The sequence below is a fragment of the Vidua chalybeata genome, chromosome 24 (genome assembly GCF_026979565.1).
Source record: "Vidua chalybeata isolate OUT-0048 chromosome 24, bVidCha1 merged haplotype, whole genome shotgun sequence".
NCBI lineage: Eukaryota > Metazoa > Chordata > Aves > Passeriformes > Viduidae > Vidua > Vidua chalybeata.
In genome coordinates, this window is record NC_071553.1 from 7006828 (window position 1) to 7023551 (window position 16724).

Genomic DNA, 16724 nt, shown 5'->3' on the forward strand with positions numbered 1-16724 from the left:
GGAGTTCCACTCGCTGGGCAGGAACAGAGGGTCCCCTTGCCCCTCACTGCCGGGCCCTCATCCCTCCCGGGGGTCCTGAACACGCTCCCGGGAGTCCTGACCCCACTCGTGGGGTTCCTGGCCCTGCTCTTGGGGATCCTGGCCCGGCTCCTGGGGGGCCCTGACCCCACTCCCGGGAGTCCTGGCCCTATTCCTAGCACACCTGGCCCTGCCCCTGGTGGTCCTGGACCCTTTCAGGTGCAGATTGCTGCACAGTGTCTGTATTAAAACACATCAGCACCTTAAAATCCATTAAAATCAAAATACATTGCCTGATGATTGTGCTTTTGTGTTCACCACAACATTTCTTAGCGTTGCTAGCCCTCACTGGCATCTGTGCTCCCATGAAGGTAAGGACACACTGCTAGGAGGGGCATTTGTGGTGGATCACAGTTATTTCAGCTGGGCCTTTGTACCAGAGATGTGAAGGAGCTGGGTGCCCTCACCATTTCACTCACAGTTTGGTTCTGCAGGATAAAACAGTCCCAGGCTCTACGTGCCAAATGGTGCGTGGGGGATGTGCGTGGGAGAGGCCCTTGCTGGCAGCATGTTCCCATCCCAAGCAGAGCTCCTCATCTCTGCATGCAAACCAGCCTGTGGCAGCCGTCCTGCACAAAGGGACTGCACGTCACCTGGGCATGTTTTTCTCTGGCTGCTGTCTCCCAAAGCCTAATGATGCTATTTGCCTTCTGGGTCGCATGTGTAATGCTCTAATTTGTTTCACAGCCAAAAGAAGAGTGGTGTAGTTCAACTGTGAGTTAAGGAAGGGAAAGAAGGGAATAAACAGTGACGCTCCACAGATGGAGACAGAGCAGCTGTGGGGAGGTACCAGCTCTTCCATATCAAAGGAACCACTGCTCCTCCATCACAGCAAGCATGGTCACGGGTGTACTCTGAGCGTGTCGAGGCACTGAATGGACCAGGTGCACTTAATAAAAGGCCAGGGACTACAACCAACTCTCACCCACTTCTGAGGTGAGACGCTGTAAGCCAAAGAGTGAGTGGGTGGGAGAATCTCTTGATCCATCTGTTCCTGTGTGACTGAGCAGGGAGAGGCCTGTGCTCTGTTTTGCTTAAACAACAAGATAAATAACAATTCAAAGGGGCAATTTTGGATCAAACTCAAAGTGCCACTTGGTTCTGCTGTTAAGATCCTACCTAGGCTCAAGTGCTCTGCTCCTCTGGGGACGAGCAGCAGGAAGTGCTGTGGTGAATCCCAGGTGGGACATGGTCTTCCAGTCAGTCTCCTTTGAGAAGACCCAGTGCTGCTGGGATGAATGAAGCCAAAGAGCATGTCCTTCATCTGGTACTGATGTGCAATGCCCCAGTGTGGGGGTTTTAGAGCAACGTGCAAAACAAGAGGCCGGGGATAGCAGAGCTCAAGTGAGCAGGGAGCTGCCAGAGCAGTGATGGACTAGAAGGGCAGGTGAGAAGCTGCAGGACATCTCTGCTGTTCCTGTTCCTGCTGCTCCTGCTTCTTCTCCATCTTACTGAAAATGGGAAGGAGCCCTTCCTGCTGTGTTGCTGCATTTTTGTCTCCTTTAAAAGACGGATTTAATAATAATCCTATTAGGAATTTTTTTCTTGTGAGGAAAACAGGATATTGTTTCAGGATATTGGGCAACAAAGCTGTCCTTGAAAAGCAACACTAAGCAGCCTCGCAGTCCTGTTTCTGATTGCATTTATGGTGGACACTAATCAAGTTCAACATCCGGGACAGCCAAACCATTTCATTTCCAGAATGTGAGAGCGGCTTCAGGCAGAGCAGTAAAAATTCAGGTTTTCTGTGTTCCACGGTAAACACTAAGGATCTCAAGTAATCTCAAAACATAATCATTAGTTCTGATTTCTCTTGGAATTAATGTCTGTAGCAGATGTAGAAGTCTAGTCCTCATCTGTCATGAATACGCATGTCCTGCTTGATAAGAGAAGTAGCATGAGTCCAAATCCAGGAATTCTTGGAAATCTCTTCGGAAAGTCTGTTCTATTGAGATATCCATCCTAGTTTCCTGACTAGGCTTTGGAAAAGGGTTTTTTGAGCTTTTGGATTGACATTTCACTTCAACTGAGTTTCCAGGCTCTGAGTTTACCCCATGACAATGGAGGTGGAAGAGAAGGCATCAGATCACTATCCTTACAGAATGTGCAAGTTCTCCTCCGTGGATGATATAGGTATGACATTGTTCAGGGGTGTATTGGTGTAACAGCTTCTGTCATTGTTTAGAAAATAATCTGCTTTAGAAAGAAAGGGCCTGCTAAGATGTTCAAAATGGCCACTATCGACATGGAAGATCTCTGTGATTGTGTTCATTTTTATGCTCATTTAGATCAACACTTTTTACCTGTTTGGACTCCCACTGCTGCTCTGTTGCCACCTGTGTCAGGTCCACATACTTGTCCCCCAGCGATGCAGACCAGCACTTAACAAGGTTGTGTCTCCCCAGAGATCCCCCTTCGATCCTGACACTTGTGGCCATGTCAGAGAGACCTGCATTTGCCAGCATGAAGAACCCCATACTTGTTACCTAGTGGCAGTGGAGATAATTCCTTATCAAAATTGGCATTGGGGCACCATGTGACCAGTGAGTGGTGAGGCAGACAGTGATTTGGCTCATGAGATGATGTGAGGCCAGCAGAAAGAGGATAATCTCCTGTAGTCTTTCTCAGAAGCCCTGACCAAAAGGGACTGCCACCTCCCTGTGAGCTCCAGGGGAAGGGGAGTGAGGAGGATGGTATGGGGTGGTGGCAGTCAGAGACAAGTGGCAACAAGTCAGCTGGTCCTGCTGTTCCAGATGGGAAGAGGGTAACTGTGCCCTGTAGGGAGTTTTGCCTGGTGCATTTGCTTTCACCTGGCTTTGCTGCATCCTGCCTAAGAAAGAGAAGGCTGTACTGGCTCCTCCATCCTGGCAGCTGCCACTCCTGCTCTTTGCTGCCAGGAGAAGCATCCTTTCCTTGGAGAACTTGCCTAGAAATAAGTGAATCTTGACCACATGGAAACCACATTGCAAAAGCTGAGATGTCACCATTGCTGTAGTCCTCCCTTGTTCCTTGCACTGTGCCTCTTCCTTGTGCTCTGGTGTAAGAGCTCCCTGGTTCTGTTCAATGGGCCCCTCATGCTGCAGCCTGCACAAGCATGTCACCTTCCGCCAAGGAACTTATCTGGCACAAGAAATAGTATCTCTGTTCCCCCCGCCCCTCCATTCCTGAACCAGAGGAAAGGGAGGCTGTTCAATGTCATTTTTCCAATACTAATTCAACACTCTGTGAGGACTCTGTGAGGACCTTTGTGAGGTCTCTACCCTCTCTTCAAGGAGTATGTGGGCTGTGTCCTTCCCTGATTGCTATCCCATATGCTCCCAGTGCAGTGACTTGTTCTTTCCACATTCTCCGTCCTTGTTTCCCAAGTGCTGGCTGCCTGACTAGCATGTCTTGGCAACACCAGTCCTCACTCAAGCAGGTAATTCATCCTTTAGGGTCTATAGCCAGTTCTGCCAGTGCCTCCAGGCAGGCAAGGGAAGGGGCTAGTGTTTCCTCTGGAATGAGGGGCTTGGTGGGTGAATATCACCCCAGGGAGTGAGAGCCCACTGGAATGGAGCATCACCACAGAGGAGACACAGAGGTGAGGCTGCTGAATGAACACTCAGCTGCATCCTAGCCACACTGTTGTTGTCTTCAAGCTGGGGTCACCCAAACCAGTCTGGCCAGGACAAGATCCTGTTCTGCTACATACACCAGATGCTGGGATCATCTTTATCCAAAAGCCTTCTGGCAGAGCTGGGGACCCCTGAGGCAAGAGGCAAGGGTACTCGGTCAGGCCACGGCGGTGGGTGTACTTCTTGCCTTGTCCAGCTCTCCCATGGGATCTCCACTGTCCCAGAACATGCTGTTTTAATTACTCTATTCCTGTTCTTGGGGTGGGGAGGAAAAGGTGGGGGCTTGGCATCCCATTGGATGGGATGGCCATTGGGACGTCCCGACCCCACAAGTCCCTGGGGAGGCAGCAAGTGCTGAGACAAGTACGTGCTGAGAACAGACAAAACCACAAACCCCCGTATTTGTCCAGAAATCTGCTCAGAATTGCTTTGGCCTTGATGAGGCTGGAGGATTATTTTCCTTAGGTATTTTTAGGATCCTGGCAAGTACCAGATGACTGGGATTTCCTGGCTGGAGCACCCAGCTGATGGACAGCATGGAGTCTGCTTCTGCCACTCCACCTGGGAGCCCTGACTGTCAGTGCATCAGTGCACTGGGATGGCCAAGATGACAAGCACTTAGGAAGGAAGGCACTTGTGGAGAGGGCCATGAGGTCACCCCTGGGCCGTGTGTACAGCTCCTCAGGGCTGAGCACCTCTCCATCCTTGGGGAAGGCACTGAGCCCTCTCCCCCTGCCAGGCCAGCACCAGTGCAGATCCCCATGCTGCTCTGTATCCTGGGTTGCTCTGTATCTGGAAGACTGTCAGGGAGTAAAGGCAGAAGCTGCAGTGAGGAAGGCAGGGACATGCGCCCATTCTCCTGCACCAGTAAGGGGAGTGCAGAGCCCTCAGGTGAGCTCCTGGTGGTTCAGATTGGGTTTCTGAGAAGGACCACCTCTGGAATAACACTTGTGCCTGTGCAGTGAACATGACACCACTTTGGGGCCAAGGGGAGGCAGAGGGGACAATAGTCTGTGTGACTCTCTCCTGGCATCCCTACCCAGCTGCCCTGAACTCTCTTGCCCCCATGGATGGCAGCAGCATGAGGACCCTTCAGCCCCATTCTCCCTCTCTGGGCTGGCTCAATACCTGAATGTTCTCCCAGAATAGCCCCCCCCGCCAGAGGCCATCAATGAAAAGAGAGAGAAAGGTGGTACCTGCACCACACTGCCAACAACGCCTCAGCCAGTACAGCTGCCTGTCTCTTTAAATGCCCAGCCCCCAGCCCATCAGGCTGCATGGAGGTGAGCAGGGGAGACAGGAGAGGCAATATTGGCAGTTTCTTCGTGGCTGAGCGTGTCACTGTTTCCATCTTTCCCTTGCTGGCAGGGCCCAGTGGCAGGACGGCCACTGTGTGCTCACATCCCACACTGTGAGCACACAACCTACTGTGTGCATGTGTAAATACATATTTGTGCTGCTTGTTTCCAAAACCCCTCTTGTTCTGTTCCCAAAGAGCCTGGACTGACAATGTCAGGAAAGCCTCTGTCCCCCTGGCTTTGTTTGACCGTGCTTGTTTGGAGGAAAGATCCCCGGAGAGGAGCTCCCTGCTGCTGCGTGCCCTGACACAGGTTTGCTCCTGACAGAGAACGGACCCCAGTTCTGAGCAGGGAGGATACCCTGCAGGCTCTGTTCCCTCCCAGGACCCTACCCAGCATCATTTCTGACCCTGGGCAAAAGGGAGCAAGGAGCAGTGCCTGTGGCTGGCTCGCTTGGAGATGGTTCTTTCTGAAATGGGTCAGGTGCCCTCCCTGCACAAACACAGGCCTAAGTCCAACACCACCAAAGTACACTAACAGTTGGAGGCAGCCCTTGCCCCAGAACAGGTTTTGGGGACTTTGCCTTTTGCTACCACGGAGATGGGATTTCATGTCCTGCCAGCAACAAAACTCAGGTCAGGATGCAGGTGGCTTGTACTTGGGAAGTTGCTGCTTCACTGCCACAGGCACCCTCCTCCCACCCCATCCCACTAGGATGGTCTCCCCACTCTGCCCACCCACCCTACTTGCTCTGCCCTTTCTGCAAGTCATCACAGAATCATAGAATCATAGAAACATTCAGGTTGGAAGGGACCTTACAAATCATTTCATTCCACCTCCCACAACAGGCAGAGAAGCCACACATTAGATCAGGTCCCACTCTTCTCTCTGAAATAGTGTTGTCCGTGGTGGTGATCAGAAAGAAGGCTGTTTTTGGGAAGAAAATATATTTACAGAGCCCAAATCCTACCTTCCAAGTCAAAATTACTGGAGATAAGGTTTGGACACTGTGAAGTGTCCATCAAAACTAGCTCTCACCAGCAAATTCAGTTCCACCTTCTCCACGTATTGTGCTGGGTTTGCGCACACTCTGATGACAGCTCTATAGGCAGGAGGAGTTACATAAAGCAATTTAATTAGTTTTTTGTGCAAGCCAGAACTTCTTCATCTGGGCAGGTACCCCATGAACTGACTTTTGACCCATCGTGGCGGCACAACCACCCATGGCTCAACAGTTACATAGGCACAGGGTGGGTGCACCATGCTGGCTCCAAAACCTCTAAGCAGAAAATAGTTGCAACAACCACAGTTACAAATCCCTGATCTTCCATAATCAGAGAATAGGGTTAAATGTGCCTAATAAGCTCATTCTAAATTGCCATTAGTGCTCTAATAATAGCTGATAAACCAGTCTTTTGTGGGACAACAAACATTTCTGTTATTCCCCAAGGCCAGCTTGGGGATAGGATAAATAAAGCCAGCTCTTGTTTTAAAACAGGAGGTCATGCTTCCTCTTCGGATAAAGGCACTTCTACCCTTTCCCTGGTTTACAGGCTTAAAGAACAAAATTGAGTGATACAAAATGTCAAAGAAAATTAGATTTTAGAGCAGGAACAGCTGAAGATAAGTCAGACAGACTGGCACTGAGCTCCCTCCACATGTATGTTTAGCAGATAATTTGTTATCATCCCAGTTCAAAGTTAACCTGCTGGAAAGCTGCTGCGGGAGAGTTGGCTGATCTGCAGTGTTTCAATTTCCACGTTTCAGTTGGGCGCAAACAAAAAAAAGCTCAAAAAGCTTGTTTTTGATTAAGCCTGTTGCTGCCGGGTACAAATACTTACTTTCTAGGTGGAAGTTCATTAGGGCACAAGCACCAAATATGATTAATCACAAAGTGCCCAGTGTCATGGCTTGGGTGGTGGCAACTCTCGATGCTGCCCTGTGATTTTCACTTCTCTGTCCTGAGGTGGAGGGATGAGGGAGGAGGAGGATGACAGAGTTTCCTTACATCCTCTGTCTTTGGGGATTCAGGCACTAGCTCGGGTGGGCCAAAGTCTTAGACCCCTGCACCAGCCGCCCTCCTCTCTGAGTAGCACTGTGAGTCTCCCTGAGTCCCCATTTGTCTCCAAATGCCCCAGTGCAGGGATACAGGGGCTCCTTCAGCTCCATCTTGTTGGGTCTGTGGCAGGAAACTGTGGTCAAGGCTGTTTGCTTGCCCTGGCTCATCTGCTATTCTTACACACCTTGCGGGGGTGAGCTGTGTTTTCACTGTCTCAGAGATGGGATTTGCCTGTTATGCTTTGGAAAAGCAGCCAGCTGTGGTGTAGGGAGCGGGAAGGGAGGCACGTGGTCTGGGCTCACAGCAGATATTTGTCGTAGGGTTAGCAGCAGCTGCAGACCCTACTTCCAGGTCTCCTGCAGCATCCCAGCCCCCTTTGCCTTGTGGGATGCCCTGACCATGCTCCCCTAGGATGCCCAGGGCTCAGGTCTCCCAGGATGGAGAATTTCCCTCTAAGTGTCTGAGCTCTGCCAGAACCAGCCCAGCACCTCTGCTGTATTCCAAGCTGCATGGCCACCTCTTGCCTCTGCCCCAGGAGCCCATGCTGTGGGCAAGAACCTCAGCCCTGGTACCGCCAGGGCAGGAATGGCCACGCTGCCACCTGCCAGTGCACCCAGGGACTCAGCTCTCTGCCACAAAGCCATGGCACCCTGTCCCAGCCTCTTGTGTGTCTTGGAAAATCCCAGGTCCCAGCTGTCACCAGCCACCCTTGACTAAATGACCCCTCCTCTGCTGTCTGATCTCAGATCAAGCCTCAGTAAACGTACATGCCGGGCAGGTCCTCATGTGTCACCAGCCATGGGCCCAATAGGGCTGCATGTGCACATGGCTGTGTAATGCCATAATGAATTACGCTGTGACATGACCATTGTGAAATAATCCACAGTATCATTCAGAAAATCCCAGGATCCAATTACCTTTCCACATGACACCCCTTCCTGGGCATGGGAAGGCCAAGGGGCTGCAGCCTAGTGCCCTGCCCTTCCAACAGCCTCCTGCTCGGCTCCTCCACTCCCCTGCACCCCTCTGCCTCCTTGTCATTTAGGATTACCAAAGTTTGTGTTTCTCTGCAGGAGCCCCAACCCTCTGCCAGGCTCTACTGCATTTTCACAGCCGCCTGTTCGCTCCCCAGCACTGCACAGACCCCTTGCCCTGCCAGCCCCGGCTCCCTCATCACCCCAGCAGCCCCCATCCCGGCTGAACTGCTGCTCTGCTGGCTCAGGCAGTGATACCAACCTGCCCAGGGTGGGGCAAAGGGCCAGTCTGGCTGGTCGTGGGCTCACAGTATGTGGGAGTGCTGAGCACACTGCAGTGTTGAACCCAGAGAGCTCCGGCGTGCACCCTGCCTTCCACAGCAGCAGTGTTGTTTGCAAACATTGTTTTTCCCGGTCATCTTCCCTGTCCTGGCATAGCTGCTCCCAGAAGCCAGAAGATCCCTTTCTGTGAGAATAAAGCCCGGGGCACAGGTACAGCCACACTTGGCGGCCCAGCAGCGGTGCCAGGGCACGCACGATGCCCCGCGGCCGGCTCGGCGCGCTCCGCTGCAGGCACCACAGTCACTCCTGGCCCTGGCAGGTGTTCAGACACCAGCGCTGCTGCCAAGTCAGGCAGGGAGTGTGGCCAGCTGCAAATTTCAGCTTCGTTTTTGGAGCCTTTGAATCACTGGCCAGCTGCCAGGGTTGTTATTTGTTAGTCTAAGTATTTTTTTCCCAAGTGAATTTCAAGCTGGTCAGAGGAGCCAGGCCGAGGAACTTGGCAGAGGGGCTTTCGGTATCCTCAGTGTGGGGGGAGTGGGAGTGAGGGCAGGATACTGTAGAGTGGTCTGCCCTGCCCAAGAGAACCCAGGCAGCAGGACAGCGGGCTGCATCAGTGCTGGCAGAGCCTTCACACCAGGAAATCTCTAGTTTCACTTCCCTCGTGGGGGAACTCAGATGAAACTCACACTTACAGGGCAGATTCCATGGATCATCCTGCTTGGTACAGAGTCTGCGCTTCTGTACATCCTTAATGCTGCACAGGTCTCGGTGAGGTTTCAGAAGCTGTGACCCTAGGCGTGGATCCCTGCGGTGAGCAGGGGATTAATATTACCCATTTCTGTCTGAAGAAAACCAGAATCCCACCTGAGCCAGAGATGAGGCCATACTGAAGCTGGGGCTGTGTCCCATCTGGATACCAGAACCCAGGAGCTCTAACTCTGGCCCTGCTCTCTACTGCTATGCTGTCCACCCATTCTCTGGCGTGGCGGGATGCGCTGAGCTGCAGCTTTGTGCTTGGTCAGCTTGCACTTGCTGAGCCCAGGGTGCAGACAGCTTGCTGGGAAAAGCACCTGGCTCCCACACCCATTCATGTGAAGGTTTGGGCAGAGTTCACAGGGAGCTCATACTTACTGGGGTGGCCCTGGGTTCCAGGGAGAGCCACCACAGCACCTGTGAGCCTCCCCAGTGTCATCAGCCTTGGCTTCCAAGGCTGTGTGAGGAGAGACAGGAAACAAAACAAAACAGGGGCAATTTGCAGGGGAAGAAATTGCATTTCTACCTTGGAAACCTGAGCCTCTGGCTTCCAGAGATCGGAAAACAAAGACTTTGGGAGGGAAGGGCTGGCAGGTCCTTGGGAGAGCAGAGAGCCATGGGGCAGGGAGCTGTGGGACAGGGAGCCATGGGATCAGGGATGAGACTGTGGCCCGAGGGAAGTGCCAGCAGGAGGGAGCTTGCTGGGATCTGGCAGGGACGGCGCACAAGCAATTGGAGCGTGTCCTGTCATTCCCCCCACACTTCCCGTCTTCCCATCACCTTTCCAGCCATTGTTCGGCAGCCCCGGGGCTGAGGCACAGCATGGAGAGAGGCTGTCTTTTCTCCCTTCCTGCCCCTCCACCTCTCCTCCCACTCCACCGCCTTGCAGGTGATGTCTGAGCCCTACCACCAGGCCACATGCCACCAAGCTCCTCAGGAATGTGTGCTCTTGCCTACCCCAACATCCCACCACTGCGGGGAACAGCAGCTGGCTTATCCCAGGACAGTGTGGCAGCAACCAGCACCTCCCCAGGAGCCAGTCCATGGCCAGGAGCAGGACCAGGATCCAGCTTCACACAGCCAGAGACACCACAGCTGTTAGAGGGTCTCCGTGGGCCTCTCCCTTTAGATGGATAAATCTTCCATGATCCCATCTCCAGGCAAAGCCATTTCTGTCATGTTGTCTCATTCTCCTGACATTACCTTGATGGATTTTGTAAGAGACCTTTCTGCCAAGTTGTCTGAGTGTCTTTTCTGTGGCTCAGCAGTGACCACTCACTGGCCACTGCAGCCACATCAACCTGTCTCTTCCAAAGGCACTCCTGGCCCACCTGATGGCAGATTGAAAGGCTGTGCCTGCCGATAGAGTGGGAAAATGTCAGTGCCCACCTAGTACATGGCACAGTGGCCTGCAGCTCTGTGCTGGGGGGACACTCCAGACCCCTGGAGATCCCTCTGTGTGTAGGGACCCTGCTGACATTTCCCAGCACAGAGCTGGCAGCCCATGAAGCCTCATAGACAGCACAGGGGGCACGTGGGAGCCCCCAGCACCACAGGTGCAAGTCCCACACGAGCCTGAAAGATTAATGACCTTTACCCAATGTTTGCTTTAGGTGGATGCTCGTGCTCCAGGGCTTTGCTTAGATAACAGTCTGGTATGAGAACAAGCTCCCCTGGTGAGATGCAATTTGGAGAACTTGAATGGGGGCTACAAAACTAGTTGCAAATAAAGAGATTAAGATCAGTATTTGTCCTTTTCTTTTCCTTTTTCCTTCCTAGTGGAGCAAAAATATTCCTGTTTATTGCTACAAACCCTTGGGGGCTGTGTGGTAAACTCCCAGTGGGAATTACTGTCTCAAGAGATCAGAGGTCCCGAGAACATCCCCTTGCCAAATTTACAGTTAGTTTTAATTAGCCTTGTTTATCTCTCCCTGCAGTGGTATTTGGGGAACTAGCTCAGGTCAAACACAGGGCAGTTCCCTTATTGTTACCAGATATCCAAAATCTCCCTTCAGGCCACACCAAACTGTCACAATGTGGACACCTTCCTCAGGCCCCTCCTGAAGCCTGGCTCTGGGCTCCTGCATGTCTGCAAGGAGGAGTAAATGGCTGCTGGGAAAAGGTCAGGAGAGGAGGAGACCCTGTTATCCCACTCCCAGCATAGCTCCCGCAGCCCCCAGCCACCCCAGCCACTCAGCTGCGACGCCTGTGCACTCGCACCCTCCCTGCTCTATATTCTTCCTAAGAAAATAAAGCATCACTGTCCTATTAATTATGTGAGTTCTGGAGCAATATTTTTCCCAGAGTCACCTACTGGTTCACGTATTCTTTTTCCAGGCAGCTTAGCCAGTAGCCTGGCAACACGGTGACCTTATGCTCTGCTCAGCTTTGAGCATTTTATTAGCCACACTGGACTCTCTCCACTGCTCCATATTGCTGAGCCCCTCATTAGTACAATTAATAAGCTGCTGCTGTCAATTCAATCAAATGCCAGGCTCGACAGCAGGAGAAAGCTTTGGCAGATCAAGTAGGGGAGATTCTGGGTAACACTGGGAAATTGTAGGAAACCTTTCATCTCCCTTAAGGAGCCGAACAAGAATGGAATTGTGGGATTGGGATTCTCTCAGGTCATGTTTATTTATCGCTGGCTCGTTAGTATAATAAATCAGGTCCCTTGTCACTTTGAATGAACTCATAGGTTTGCTGGGAGAAACTTGGCAGAACACCTTGATATTATTAGTGATGGTGTGGACAAAGCCCCCTGAAAGGCAATGCCCTGGCTGGGGTGTACGGGCACCTCACACGCACTCAACCACTGCACCCCACCAGGGACTGGTGCGGTCATGCCAGGGGACTGGGATTGTCTTGGGACACCACCCGGCATGTCCCAGGTACTCAGTAGTCACAGGAATGGATGATTCTCCCTGCTCCTGTGCTTGCTCCAGGAGACATGCATGGTGGGAGACATGCCCATCTTGGCCCAATGTGTGTTGCCAGTGCGGAGCACTGGGCAGACAGCGTGGGCGACGTTCTGCACTGGCAGTCATGTGCATCAGGCACATGTGACAGCGCTTTGCCTTTCACACCTCTCTGTGTCCTGCCAGACTTTGTCCTGGCTCTGACGTCGGTGTGCTCTTTGGATCCCATGCTGGCTCCAGGAGCTCCTGCCACAGCAGAGCTGGGAGGTGCTGCAGCTGCAGGGCACATGAGTGGCAGGCGAAGGCCTTGTGCTCACACTGGTGCTCATTTGCTGCACCAGTGTGGCTGTGGCTCCTGAGCCTGCCCTGTGTCCTCTGAGTGAGACCTACCAGCAGCAAGGAATGAGGAGGTGGCTTTTACATTTCACCTCTCCGTGAAGTGGGCACACCCAGTGGCCTACCAGAGATGCTGGAGCGGTCACAGTCTCCTTGCCTTGATCCGATGCTTTTCCACACCAGAGAAGGGGATGTGCGGGTTGGTTCCTGCACTGGAAATAATGCTGAGTGACAACAAGGAAGAGTTGTGACTGGTGTCATAGTCTGAGTGCCCCAATATAGCAGCACTACTAGTGTATGTCCCAAAACCCTTCCTCAAATAAATTCCTCAGGAAATCCTTTGATCTGGTCTGACAGTGAGAACATGAATATAGCTTAAAGGTTACAAAATAACCATTCTGTTTTATTGTTTAATATAAAACAGTGTTTAGTCTCTCTGATGTGATAAATATTAAACTGTTCATAATTTTCTTTTCATAGACCTTGTCTATGAAGACCTGCACCTTTCACCGCAAGTCAGTTCTATCATCTTTGAACTGGACCTGCACCACCCTTGAAATGCAGGGATTCCCAAATCAGCTGTGTGCGGTTGAAGCATGCCCCATCTCCATCCCACCCTGTTCCTAGTCCATAAGAGCCTGGGAAGTTCCTGGGGCCATGCTCCCAGTCATTAGCTCTCTTGACTTCAGCTAACCTATAACTGTTGAAGGAAACAAAACAAACTGCTGGGAGGGAGAGGAAGGGCTGTAGGTGTTGGCCACATGTCAGTGGAACCAAGCCACACTCCAGCTGAAGATGCTATTGTGTTGCAGTGATTTCCCTGGAAAAACAGGCCTGGAGATCTCCTTACTGCTCCTGGGAAGCACTTGATGACCGGGAGGGTGTGGATTTGGGGCACCTGGAAGGCTGTGGGGGTGTTGGGGGCTTTTGACAACGTTGTGAATGTGACCCTGAGCAGGCATGACTACAAACCTACAGGACTGGACAAGGCACCAGTGCCCAGCTCCAGCACACATGGCTGGAAGTGCCAAGGCTCAGCTCTGGTTCCCAGACAGACAGCGGGTGTCTGCAAAGACATGCAGGTGTCTTGGAGAGGTCCAGGACACAGACACAGCAGCTCCTCGGCTGCTGCCCATCAGCAGCTGCAGATTGGTGGTCCATTGGCCACCAAACCCATAGACTGGGAACCAGGAAGGAGATTGTGGCAACGGGGGTGTCTCGTGTGTGCTCCAAGCAAGACCTGTGAGCCCTGGAGGCCCATGGCTACTGCTCTTTGGGCTTTGTCACCCCTTACAAGGGCAAAGTTCAAAGTTCTCTCCTGGTCTGTTGGCAGAGTGGATGTAAGAAGGTTAGTGTCCTGCTCCTGGAGCAGATGCACAGCAGACTGCTGCATTCTGGGGGTGTCTGAGGGAGGCAGCAGTGCCACCAGCCCCCTGGCACTCATCCCTTCCTCCCAGGATATCCAGTGGCCTGGATACTGGGGCCATGGGCAGACACAGCCAGGATCGCCAATTTGCATCTCATCCCTCAGGGCTCTGGGATGGTGCAGACACCCTGAGAATGGACTGGAGGAGACAGGAACATTCCAAGAACCCCAGACAGAGCTCAGACATCTCTGTGCCATGAGGAGGGTCTGTGAATGATGGAGTTCTCCCCATGGTGCCAGCCCTCTCCAAAGCTTCACAGGCAAATCACTTCAATGTTTTTAAATGTTTGGCTTAAACCACCACCCAAGCATCCCATGCATCCCCAGTCACTGCCCACACTCAGCATGGTACGTGGAAAGCTGTCTGGGGACACAGTGCTGTCCCTCTCCTGCACCACAGGGGAACCTCCTGCATCTGCCACCCTTGGACAGTCCATAAATTCTCCCTCCCTCCTTATCTTTCCCTGAGCAGCAGGGGTCTTGGCATCTCCTTAACCCCTGTTTCCTCTTACAGTTCCTGTTGACTCAGTGGCCGTGGGAGAACAATGGGGGCAAGGGCAGCAGAGAGACAACCTGTCTGTTCTTCTGGCTGTCCTCTCACTTTCCTGGGCACAGCTGGGCCACAGGGACCTGCGGCACAGCTGATGAGGTGGCAGCACCAGAGAGAAGCTGGGGCAGGGTGACCCCACAGGAGGGCCACAGCCTGAGGAGTCTGGCACTGCCCCATCCCAGCACTGCAGCACTGGGCATCCCACAGCATAAGGCCACCCTGCACTGCCTGGATGCTGGTGGAGATGTCCCAGTGAGGAAAGGGATGCAGAGCTACGTCTGTGCTGATGAGAACAGGGCTGAGAGGGCAACAGGGGCAGGTAGAAGAGTGGCTGGTCACGGATTTGGGGGAGAGAAGAGTTTTTATTGTGAGTTATTGGCCAGGCTGGCATCCTCTGCCCTCCAGCAGTGTCATTGGCACAAAGAACGATATTAAATAAAGAGCTCATTTCAGGCCGTGCTCGTCAAGGCCAGCAGGTTTAAAAACCTCCCTGAGTTTCCAGCCTGCGAGGAGCAGGGAGGTAAGCTCAGCCTTATCTGGAGGGAGTGCTGGTCAGGAAGAAAACTGTGTGCTCCTGAGGAGCAGCTGGACGCCCAGCCGGAGGTGCGGCAGATACTGTTCAGCCAAGGTCAGAGTCCCGCTCTGACACAGCCACCGACAGTCCCGAGGGCGGTGTGGAGTTAGCAGACGTGATGGGCTGGGAGCCCAGCACCTGCCAGCACCTCTGGCAGCCCCCGCACCTCTCGGCACCCTCCGGCACCCCCAGCCCACAGCCGGCAGCGCTCGGCTCAGCACCCCAAGGCCACCCAGGCTCCTCTGCTGGGGCTCGTGTGCCATCCAGTGGCGAAGGCTCAGCTCCAGCACAGTCTGAGTCTTCCCACGCTGCAGCTCAGCGCCGCGAAGGAGAGAACCATGCTGGGCTGGAGTCTGGAAAACATCTCACCGTAGAAGCTGCAGACAGCAGTGGGATGCGCTGAGTCTCCATTGCCACCCAGTCGGGAGGCATGCCCAGGCCAACGATGCTCCTGGCAGGGGCGGGGGGCCTCCTGCTGCTGTAGCAGGACCCCAGGCTTCCCCTCGAAATGCTCAGGGAAGCAGTCCAGATGCTGGGACAGGAAAGCGGCCCGAGGGGGATGAGCCGGGCTGGGCTGCAGCAAAGCCTCCTGCACCTACCCTAGGGATCCAGGATCGACCTGTGCTGGGGAGTGGGGAGACTCCTCATCTCAGGGAGACGTTCAAGTCCTTCCATGGCAAGTCCCTGACCACTCCATCTGTCTTGTCCCAGCCAGGAACAGGAAAGGGATCGAGTGCCTCCTCCATTTTAAACCACACTGACACTGATGGCTGGGCTGGAATTACCTCCAGCAGGGTTGTTTCAGCTGTACCCTCGGGTGTGCCACTGCTACCTGCTCTGCAAGGGCTTATGCCCACTTTAGCACAGTGACCAGGACTGGGCTTTGAAACACCTGTGGGCAAACCTGGGCACACAGGAGGTGTTCTGTGTATAGCACTAGCCCTGCATGGGCAAATGGATTCCAGAGGCATCGTCCCAGAGGACCCTCAGAGGGGTGTCAAATCTAAATGGATACTGTGGGCAGCTGCACAGATGTTGGAGCCGTGATGGACTAGGACTGGCAGAGGGAGCAGGAGAGAGAGTTTTAAGGGAATTGCCTGAGAAGACAGGGCCCCCAGCAGTGGCAGCTGTAGCTTGGTGAATCACAGCAGGCTCCTTTATGCTCCAAAATGTTAGGAGCAGCTCAGCAATTAAGACTGGCTTCTATTAATATGCACATTTCTGCTGCCATGGCAATAATCTTATAAATTCAAATTGCACTGGAAACTATTGTTGGAGAGACCTGTGCTGGGCCCTGGACTTTGTCTAAGTGGATTCTCCTAATTGAGCTCTCCTGAGCCTGTGGCCCTGGACAGCCAGGGGCAGCACTGCCAGTGGCCACCCTGATGCAGGCAGCAGATTCCCACCTGGCATCTTGCCTGTCCTTGCTCAGCCCTTTTTCACAGATCATAAAGAATATCCCGAGTTGGAAGGGACTCACAAGGATCATTGTGTCCAACTCCTAGCCCCAAACAGGACACTCCAAACCTGTGACCTTGGCCAACCTGGAGGCCATGGCCATGGCAGTGGGGTATGGGAGCAGCCTGAGACCCCTGTCAGGATGTGAATGGCATGGAGGGGCTGCAGAGAGCCCAGTACTGGGCATGCAGCCAATGGTTTGGTCTGTGCCCAGGTGTTGGCAGCCAGGCTGGGCGCTGGCGATGACCAGCGCTGGCGATGCTGGTGTGATCCAGGTGAAGCCCTGCAGGTCTGTTTGCCCTCATGCTGGCTATTGGAGCACAGACCCAGGCCGTGGTGCCAGTGGAGCCGCACAGCCTTGGGGAGACCTGTGAGGTGTCTGTGAGGGGACACCTCAGCAAAGG